This window comes from Bactrocera latifrons, unplaced genomic scaffold, assembly GCF_001853355.1.
Source record: "Bactrocera latifrons isolate USDA-ARS-PBARC rearing strain unplaced genomic scaffold, ASM185335v1 scaffold_521, whole genome shotgun sequence".
In the NCBI taxonomy this organism is placed as follows: domain Eukaryota; kingdom Metazoa; phylum Arthropoda; class Insecta; order Diptera; family Tephritidae; genus Bactrocera; species Bactrocera latifrons.
The window spans coordinates 76,141-87,405 of NW_017537181.1; the positions used below are offsets into that span (position 1 = coordinate 76,141).

The window sequence follows — 11,265 nt, forward strand, 5'->3', positions numbered from 1 at the left end:
ATTTTTTTAGCGATTGTTCAGTAAGAATTTCATGAAATTTCATTGATTGGAAGTGAAGTTATTGCATTTTAAGTGTCAGTATGCTTGTGTGATCGGTGAAAAAAGCTTCGAACAAAGAGCCAACATTAAATTTTGTTTTAGAATTCGTAAAACTTTTACCGAAACGTTTCAATTCATGAAATAAGTTTATGGCGATGATTTTCTATCCCGTGCACGAGTGCACGATTGGTTTCAACGTTTTCAATCAATCTGTTTTTTTTTTAAGTTATGTTTACTTTGGAACACACCGTGTACTTTCATCAATGTCTCTTCCTGTATTTATTTTGCAATCCATATTGATGTCTCTGCTGATATTTTTTCTATACTTTAACCAGTAAATTTTTTGTGATGTTAGAGAAACTTTTAGCTCAAATATCATGGGCTGTTCGTGTAACTTTATTAGCACAAGAGAATGATCAGATGATAAGTATGTACATGTATCAGCTGTCATCTATATTGTTGACTACAGTAAAATCTATTAAGTCTGGTATTTTTTCTGTCGCTGGGCCAGTATGTCGGCTTACCAAGAGTTAGTATATTCAGCTTATTATGCTTATTCATAATAGTGTAGTACAGCTGTCGGCCTTTGGGAATAATAAGACGTGAGCCCCAGTACGTGTGTTTTGCGGTATAATCTCCACCTGCTAAAAATCTTTGATCTAGTGTTCCAAAAAAAGTATTTAAATTCAATTTGTGTAATTTTAAAACGAGGTGGACAGTATATAGCCGTAAGGTTTAAATCACAACCCCAATTTTTTAGTGATATTGTTGTAGCTTGTAATGTTCTAGAGCATAGTGGTTTAAACGATTTCTAATCAACACTGCCGTGCCATCATGCGCTTTTTCATCCGGATGATTTCTAATATATAGTCTAAATCCCAGTATATTGAAATTATTTTGATTTGTTAGATGAGTTTCTGATACAAGCATTACATCTATATGTCTTCTGTAGCATAAATCTAATAATTTCTACTTTATGTTGGTTATCACCGTTAGCATTCTATATACAGATACTTAGTACGCTCATTTTTTACTTAGTAAATTCTGCAGCCTTTGATTTTGTGATTTTATTAAATCTTGAATCATGTTTAACATAGTAGACATAAATTGTGTCATACACTGTGTAAGATTTAGAATCATAGTTTCAATACCGCCATTTGGAGGATTTTGCAGCAACCTTTCACCACATTTACATAGCTTCCTTGCATATTATTATCGTTAGAAGTAATAGGATTTGAACTTTTATCTGAGGTTGCTATATTTTCATTACAGGGTGTTTGAATCATTTGGTTACGACGTGCTTGAATGCTATAGATCATTTTCATGTTTCATGTTTCATTTTTAAATGGTTTTATTTAGCTCACGCCGTTTGTTTTAGTTATTATTTATTCTTGGGTCAAATTTAGTAATTCAAATTTCACCCTCTTCCTGTCAACCGATTAATCTTAAATTTTGTATACACTTTGGATTTTGGTGACAATACAATTATGTTTATTCATTATCATTATAAATTCAAGATGGCCGCCGCTACAAAATGGCGGATAACGTAGGTTTTATCAATCCCATCAATATGGGTATCAAATGAAAGGGCTCAACAAGCAGAATACAATATACTATAAAAAATTTAAATCAAAAATGGCGGCCGCTACAAACTGGCGGATAACGTAGGTTTTATCAATCCTATCAACATGGGTATCAAATGAAAGGTCTCAAGAAGTAGAATACAATTTACTATGCAAAATTTAAATCTAAGATGGCTAATGCTCAGCCGTTGGTGGGGATAGAGGGGAGGGTGAGGGCTTTCCTGGAAGCCCCAGGTGTGAACTAACTCGCAAATCGTTTGGCCTCAATTTCGTCGAACTCAGATGTATGCAACAGATGTACCTCCCGTTCGAATTGATTTCGCAAGAGACAGAGTACATGTTATACACCCGAAAGCCATACAGTTTCCATCTAAGTACAATTACGGAACGGCTGAAAGAAGAATGTTGCCTTTAATACTATCATGGGCTTCTACAATACATAAAATGCAGGGCAGCGCTGCATTTTATCTTATCTTCACTCATTATACCGTTCCCACGACAGTCGGGTCTACGAAAACCGGAACGGACCCGGATTTTTATCCGGTCAAGGACTGTCAACTCGGCAGAATTTCTGCCGTTACAACAACAACAACAACAACGCAGTCGTATACTTAGGTGCGAAACTGTTTGAAGAAGGTCAAGCCTACGTGGGCTTAGTAGAGTAAGATCTTTGTAGGGACTACGTATAGAGAAGTTGGACTGCAATAAACTAACGGGCAAGAAACCTTGCAATAATGAAGCACTAAATGAATTAAAAAGAATGTAAACAGAAAACTTTTTAAGTTAAACGGTTTTATGTTAAACATACATTGCAATGTTTAAGATAAATGTACTAAAAACCAAAAAATGCATGAGAACAACGTTATGACCGAAAACAACACAGGCGGAATGGGATAGATACTAAATTTATGGAGAGAACACTTCTCCGGCCTGCTGAATGGCAGCGAAAGTATAACGCCAGGAGAAGGCGAACCCGATTCCCCAATTGATGACGATGGAGCAGACGTTCCATTGCCCGACCATGAAGAAGTTCGAATAGCAATTACGTGCCTGAAGAACAGCAAAGCGGCGGGGGCCGATAGACTGCCGGCAGAGCTATTCAAACACGGCGGCAAAAAACTGATTAGGATAAATGCATCAGCTTCTTTGTATAATATGGTCGGACGAAAGCATGCCCAACGATTGGAATTTAAGTGTGCAATGCCCAATCCTCAAAAAAGGAGACCCCACAATCTGCACCAACTACCGTGGGAAAAGCCTCGTCAACATCGCATATAAGGTTCTATCGAGCTTATTGTGTGAAAGATTACAGCCCACCGTCAACAAACTGATTGGACCTTATCATTGTGGCTTTAGACCTGGCAAATCAACAACCGACCAGATATTCACTATGCGCCAAATCTTGGAAAAGACCCGTGAAAGGAGAATCAACACACACCACCTCTTCGTCAATTTCTATCCTGCTTTCGACAGCACGAAAAGGAGCTGCCTTTATGCGGTGATGTCTGAATTTGGTATCCCTGCAAAACTAATACGGCTGTGTAAACTGACGTTGAGCAACACCAAAAGCTCCATCAGAATCGGGAAGGACCTCTCCAAGCCGTTCGATACCATATCGTGCGACTTCTTCAACGTGCTTCAGGAGAAAATAATTCGAGCTTCAGAACTTAATCGAGCATGTACAATAAGAGTGTACAGTTACTGGCGTACGCCGATGATATTGTTATAACCCGCGCCTTTAGTTCTGCTTTCTCCAGACTGGATTTGGAAGCAAAGCAAATGGGTCTGGTGGTGAACGAGCTCAAGATGAAATATCTCCTGTCATCAAACAAACAGTCGTCGCGATTTGGCTCTCCGTCACTGTTGACAGTCATAACTTTGCAGCCGTGGATAATTTCATCTCTACTGGAACCAGTATCAACACTAACGCAGAATAACTTTCGCTGACAGGTGCTTCTTCGGACTGACTAGGCAATTGAGAAGCAAAGTCCTCCCTCAACGACCAAAGGCAAAACTCTTCACTCATTATTCACGTCTTGCTATATGGTGATGACATCTGATGAGTCGAATTTACGACTTCTCGAGAAAAAAGTTCTGGGAAAGAATATCGCCTTCGATAGAACGATGAGCTGTATGAGATATACGGCGACATTGACATATGGTAGTTCAGCGAATTTAAAGGCAACGTCCGAATGGACGAAAACACTCCAGGTTTGAAAGAATGCGACGCAGTACCCGAGGGGGGAAGCAGAGGAAGAGGAATAACTCCACTCCTTTTGTTGGGATCAGTTGAAGATGGACCTGGCTTCGCTTAGAATCTCAAATTGGCGGCACCTTTTGAAAAGAAGTAACGACTGGCGCGCTGTTATTAATTCGGCTATAATCGCGTAAGCGGTTTCTACGCCAGTAAAGAAGAATAATAACGGTTGGTTCAATAATTTTTTTTTTATCGACTCAGTCCTATTACTTTCCGGACAAACCCTGTATATAACAGCACTGACTTAGAAAGAAAAAATTTTGTTTCACACTTACAAGTTAAAACAAAAGCATTATTGTAGAGTTGTAGTTAAAAATCTCGATTTTCTACACCTACTGTCTCAAGTAAGTTAGATCATTGTGTAAAGAATGTTCCCAGCAAACACTGTCTCTAACGTTAGAGAAAAAGCTACATTTTACTTTAGAATTCTAATGTAGTTTTCTAATGTTTCTCGATTCGAATTCTCTAAGCTTTAACACTGGAATTTGATTATAGAATGATTAGAGAAACACTCGAAATACACTATCGATATAAATGATAGTTATCGAATACAATAAGTGTCTGCTGATTCGTATTCGCTCATTCGTAGTGTCAAATAGAAATAATACGTGCAAAAAGAAAGTGCTTTAAATTATTTTAGAAATATCGTTATTATTATTACAAAATTACGGGTAAATATAATTTTTAAATGTATAAAAAAAAAGTTAAAGAGATAAAAAAGTTCTAACCTTCAGGTGTGGCCAATTCTAAGTAATGTAAACGGGTGGAACGATGTCAAGGTTATTGGAGTGTATTTTGGGAATAGCAAATCAGCAAGCGCAAACGAATTTCTTACAAAATTTGTAGATGAACTACTTATTTTAATGGAAAATGGAATATTTTTTAACGAAAAACATTACTCTGTAAATTGTCGAGCTTTTATATGTGTCACACCTGCGCGTGCGTTTATCCTTGGTATCAAAGGGCATTGTGGATATTCGTGTTGTCCTAAATGCATACAGAAAGGCCAGTCTAAAAATCACAAAATAATTTTTGTTAAAGAAAATAGTCTTCCTCGAACTGTTGATGATTAATTCGAACATATAAACGTACATAAATTATTCGGACAGAAAATGGATTTTAACCACATCATAGAAAAAGCATCAGAAAATACTCCTGTAACTAAAAAAGGTAAAAAATTAAATTTTAATTAAATAGTAAAAGGGAAACATCTTAAGTATTTTGTTATTTTTCAAATATTGATTTGCTTGAGAAAAGGATATTGGACCGTATAAAACAGTCGGAAAATAAAATACTGAAAGGTAAGAAAATGGCTATGCGACTTTTGTAGCTGCGAATATTGGCGTTTTACCATTCCGTCTTATGTGACAATTTATGAAATGTCAAAAATATATTTTTTAATGTTATTGGATTCATTTTTGTATTACAGAAATAGACCACACTCAAAAATTCTTAAAGAGGGCCCTGACACGAATTTTGCAAGAAACAAAGCAGACTACAAAGACAAGCCACAAATCACGAAGTTAGCTGCTCCTGAAAGTTCCATTTGATAACTTGGAACAATTTCAAAATTTCGAAAAGGATATACAGGAGCATTCCAGCAAATTTAATGAATTGGTAATATTTTTATTAAGACTATCTAAATTGTTATACTTCAACTCAATGCTTATCTTTCCAGAAGGAGGAATTTTTCACAGTATCTGGCCACACAGCTGAAAAGTTCGTAAAAAATTCTTGGCGCCAAATTTTTACCGATGGTGTTGCGCAGAATTTGTGTTGGAAGGGTACGAAGGATAAAATGGCTGTGAGACCCTTAAGTGTAACAGCTGCCTTAAAAAGTATAGTTCTTCACATTTTCGAAATTTTACAAAACTAATTATTTTGTTTCAAGTACATTTTCGTCTAAATTCCCTCATGCGACAGATATAGATTTTGAGCGCACGTCTATAGTCTTCTTCCAGCATGCTAAAGAAGAAAAAGGCATACGACTCCAAAAAAACAAAAACGTGAAAAATAAATTATTTTTTTAATAAACGAAATCCAATAATAGCTCCAAAGCAATGAAATCAACATTAGAATGCAATTAGAATTCAACCTTAGAATACGATTACTAATATTTTTCTCGATATCGATATCGATAGTTCTCGACAGTTTTTCTTATAGTTTTCTAACGTTCTACCTTAGAGAAATATATTAGAGTTCGACTCGTTCCCTAATCATTCTCTGACTTAAATGTTTGCTGGATTAGCAATATTAGAAGTTGAAATGCCAAGCAATCAATAAACAAATTCTTTATTGATGTGGAACCGATTAACAACAATGCAGAAAGGTACGATTTGAAATAAGTATTGAACTTTGGTATCGAAAATATAATGGTGGATCCTTTCCCTTCGTTTAATATCACCGAACGTATACAATTTGAAATGACAAGGACCTTTTCGAAAAATTTAAGGTATTAAATAAATAGTTTGAATTTCTAAATAATTTCTCAGCTCAGGTTGACATCTCTGTTCATATTAAAAATATCAAAATGGGCCTTCGAATTGATGTATGGAATGCAAATGGGCTTTCCAACCACACAGAAGAAGTAAAACTTCTCCCAAATCTATTTTTATCCTCGGTATCAGAAATACATTTAACCAAAAGGGCACATTTTAAAATTCAAGTATATGATGTTACAGTTACAAATCATACAGACGCTGAGGGTGGTGAACTAAATCCCCTTGATGGGAACAAAGTTAGCAAATCCCAAATCAATTTGGAAACATTAGATAAATTGATTGACTAAGAAAAGTTTCGAACATAAAAAGATAAAGCAATATACTCCTAGGAATATACTTTTAAGGTAAATTTTTAGGGTAAATTTTTGAAGCGTTTTCCTCCTCTTCATCATTGGTGTTTTGCGGTGTCTATAGCATACAAATACGGTGTTCGTATATATTGAATAATATAATAATATTTCTTCAATCCAAAGTTAAAATCATTTAAAAATCACTCCTGATAACTAAAGGCAATAAGGAAATGAATAGTTTGTGGTAATATTCCTTCAACGAGAATAACTAATGATTCAGTAATAAAGATCATTTAAAATACATTAATTGTCAACAAAGCTTTGGCTTAGTTGGTGTTAGGAAGCACGAATGGATTTCCGTGATCACGAAGGCTTTTTTTTAATGCGCAGCACATTACTTTTTGTCCCAACATTTTTGACATCATTATATAAATCAAGAATAATGTAAATTTTTAATAATTTTTTTTCTTCCAGAAATTTTTATTCTACAATAGAACTTTTTTGACATATCATAGGTATATTATGGAGTGTATAAACATATTTTTTCGGAAGTTGTTAAATAAAAAAGTAATTAACGTTTTTTAATTTTTTCCCATGTTTTTTTACATAAATTTTGTCATAACATTGTCAATAAATTATAAAAAAAAATATGAATCTAGTAGGAACGATAGCTAGGCGTTTTGTGAATATTAAGCAAATCGGTTGAATAGTTCGACCGGATTCATGTCCGCCAGTTTAAAAAAGTGTGTGTTTGAGAAAAACGTGTTTAAAGTTTGATGTGTGCTCCCCGAGCGCTCCGAATGTCTAGCGGTATTATTATTTTTGGGCCTTTTGCGAAACCTTCCAATGGTAAAGTGCGTCTAACGGGAACAGAAAATGCAAAAAAATACAAACAATTTTTTTTAAGATTATCCTACTGACCCCTTAAGCTCTGGGTGTGTTCAACGCAATCCATCGTAGTACATTAAACAACAGTGTTTAAATGAGTTAAGCATCCACCCCTCTACCCGGAAAAACTGGCGCATCCTAATGCAACAGCGCAATTAACCACAGCTGATGTCACTACAATACAACTCACCACATCTGTACCCCTACACACTCAATAAAAAGGATGGACAGCAGGATGGAAAACGCAATTCGATCTACACAAGCCGCGCATCAACATTCACTTCTTCACTGCGCCGCGTCGACATTGTTCGACACACCTCGACACATATATTAGATCTTACGCAGCGCCACGTAAAATACTTCCTTCGTCCGCGGCCCGGTATGCAACGTATATTTACCGCGCTCCGTACATCTACCTACCTTCGTCGTCCGTGAATTAATATAAGCTTATATGAATTTTATATTAATGTTTTTTATAAGAACTTAATAAAAATTATATTAAATGGTTGTACATTTTAAAGTGAGCGTTTTTATTAAAGAGTTGTTGAAGTGGTTTGTACTTTTATTTGCAAGCAGCATTTTCTTCATGGTCCTTCGAGCCTTAACGAAAGGCACCTTTGGTTTACAAACAAACAGACATACATATTATAGCTAAATCAAAAATAATTTTGGCGGTAAAATCGAAAACGAAGTGCGATAATAAAAGTGAAAGGTATACATTAGGGTGCCCCTTATTTTTTGACTTTGAACTATGGGGCATCACACCCCATAAAAATATGTATTACGGAGTAAAACGATATTATGCAAAAAACTAGAGCTTTTGGAAAAGGGGAAGACATGCCGCAATGAAGGTAAAGTTTGCAAGATTCATAAAAATTGCAATATAAACCAATAATAATACAGTGATAATTTTATGTGCGATTTTATTTCTAAAATTTATAAGAAAATGTATTTGCATTTTGAAAAAGAATAGCGAGTTTAATAAATTCATTTTGTTCATACATTTTTTTATACATACATATATGCATTTACACATAGTACATTAATGCTCTTATTGCAAAAGTGTCGACTTTTTTGCATCAGGGTAAAGTTTCCTATGAGCAGCTACAGTTTGAACAATAAATTGCTTTTCTTCCTCATTTTTTGAAAGTACGTTATTAAAATCTTCCATAAGCTTTACTGCTCTTTCTGCCGAATCATTAACAACATTTATTTTATTAACTATGTTTAATCCGATATTGTAAGATGACTCATCTTCCCATTCCACAGGATTTTTTGCTAAAAAATCTGTTGGTATACCGAATCTTTTAAAGAAAGTTTTGATTTTTTGTGAAATGAAGTCTTCAATACTTTTGTCGGAATATAGGCTATAATCCTGTGAAGGTACAATCAACTTTTTTCCTCGGTATCGTTAACAAAGCGGTCACCATACGTTTTTTTATGTCACTGTTGATTTGTGGGTCAAAAAAGGCAAATCCTGCAGCTTCTGCAGTTAAATACCATAAATGGTTACAAAATTTGTGTAGCAGTTTCTGACTAGCCGTTTCATCTATGTATCTGTAAGCATACAATTTCTTAATCAAAGCTAAATCTTGCCTAGGGGCTTCTGCAGAAACGGGTGCTCTTGTCCAAGCTCTCAAATAAAATTTCTACTTTTTGCAACACACTTGACACAAACAATAAAAATGTGCTGAAACTAAAATTTTTACGCTATACAACGTCAAACTCGAACCGTATTAAATTATAATCTTACCATGGATGTTAGCAACATATTCGCCGCTTTTACGTTTTCCTACAGCTTTGCGATAGAGTTTCCTATTTTCATTTTCCAACAAGACCCGTACTGAACCAATCATTGAACCGGGTCTCCTTTCCTGCCTTTGGCTTAGAAGATATAATTTATCTTCTTTATCTTTATCGTTGGTATTCGTGCTTTAGCCTAAAAAAACCTCCACTTCTTTAATAACGAGGGAAGCAGCACCACGGAGACTTAATTTTACTTTACGAAGGTTATAAAAAAGAAAACGCAAAACTTGTCCGTTGGATGGCAACTTAGCACCGACAATTTGGCTTTCATCATAGTCAAGGAGATATAACTTTTCTTGTGCCCTGGTTTCCATTTTTAAYTTAATTTAATTTAATTGTCTTATTTAAATTACACGAGGTAGCACACTTTATACTTCTTGATAAACTAAATAATTATCACGTCYGTATATGCTCGACCGAATTCACAGAATAATAGTATAGTAACGTTAGTTGACMCTTTCGTGACRGTAATTCCATGGAACATTATATTCCGCTGTAAGTGTTTTCTACACTGCTAGTCATATCAGATGCATTCTATGGTTGTGGTTATGTCACCATAAGTTTATTCTTCAATGTCTCGGTTATAAATTTATTATAAATAATGCCATAATACTAATTTGTCAGTCAACATCGTAGTTATTCAAAATTTGTAAAACATGGTCACTTTACYCTCGTTGCGGCACGTCTTCCCATTATCCAATCGCCAAAATTTTTTGCAGAACATAATATTATACTCTAATGCAACTTTTGGGGGGTGTGATGCCCTGAATGTTATATTTTTTTTCTCCCGAATAGCTAAGGAGCACCCTAATGTACATACATACGTATACAACAAACAAAAAACAGAACAACCAAATAAAAGTGTGAAGTGACAAAAAAAAACAAATTATATGGAAAAACAAAAAAAAAACAACAACAATCGGGCGCCAAAAACTAAAGCACCAATAAAACAAACAAACGGGCGCGAACAATTAAAACAACTATTCATACAAACAACAACACGCACGAGAAGCCAGGCAGCTGGAAGAAGAGGAATAAAGGAATTGACATCAAAGGCCCGAATACCCGCAAACATACACGCACATACATATGTATAGTACCCCTCCAAAACCCCTTGATGGAGGATAAAGTGAGTCGTATCGTTTTGCTTTCCATTTATTTCATGATGCATTTATGTATGATACAGATTTCAGTTTTTTAGAACAAAAACTGTAATAATAATAAAAAAAAAAACGGTTTAAAAATTTAATATTCCGAACTGTTTTAAGTTACGCCCTTATTTTTCGATTTTGTCAGAAATATTATTAATAAATAAATATTCACTGCCTTCTATACTTAGCTTTGTGTATTCAAACACATATGTACTAAATATATTTAAAAAACACAAAAATCAAAAGAAATTCAATTATCTATTTATTTTCCGCCAATACCCCTTATGCACAATAAAGCAATAAGCAGGTAAGTCAAAACGAAAAAGCGAAGGCAAATCAAAATTATAGCAAGAAAAGAGAGCAAAATAAATTAATCATACATGAATTTACATACATACATACATAAGTGCATAACCATAACTGCATAAAACAATTAAGAAAAGAAATATTTTGAGAATATAAAACAAAATATAAAAACAGATACAAAAAAAAATATAACCCACAAATATATATACATATGTATGTATGTATATATCTATAATGTATATTAGACGGCGGGTTTAATAGAAACTACACAAAAGTGCATTTTAAGAGCACAAAGAAAATTACTTTTGTCACCCCCGGTTTCAATCTCACTCTCCTTATATCCGCGATATTTTTTTCCCTAGTATAGGTTGACAGCTGCAACCAACTGTCATCGGCTCGTCTCAGACTAAGCTCAGTTTCTATATAGCACTCGAGCTGTGAACA

General features: G+C 34.7%; 1 protein-coding gene and 1 long non-coding RNA gene across 4 annotated transcripts in view; one reads left to right on the plus strand and one right to left on the minus strand.

Moving 5' to 3' along the window:
* The window catches only part of LOC108974071 (calcium/calmodulin-dependent protein kinase type II alpha chain), a 111,476-nt gene that overhangs the window by 41,904 nt on the left and 58,307 nt on the right, over positions 1-11,265 (minus strand). The window lies entirely within an intron of this gene.
* On the plus strand, positions 4,632-5,876 carry LOC108974073. Its single transcript, XR_001993778.1, has 4 exons — positions 4,632-5,049; positions 5,137-5,180; positions 5,309-5,496; positions 5,558-5,876. It is a non-coding gene; the product is annotated as an uncharacterized LOC108974073 (long non-coding RNA).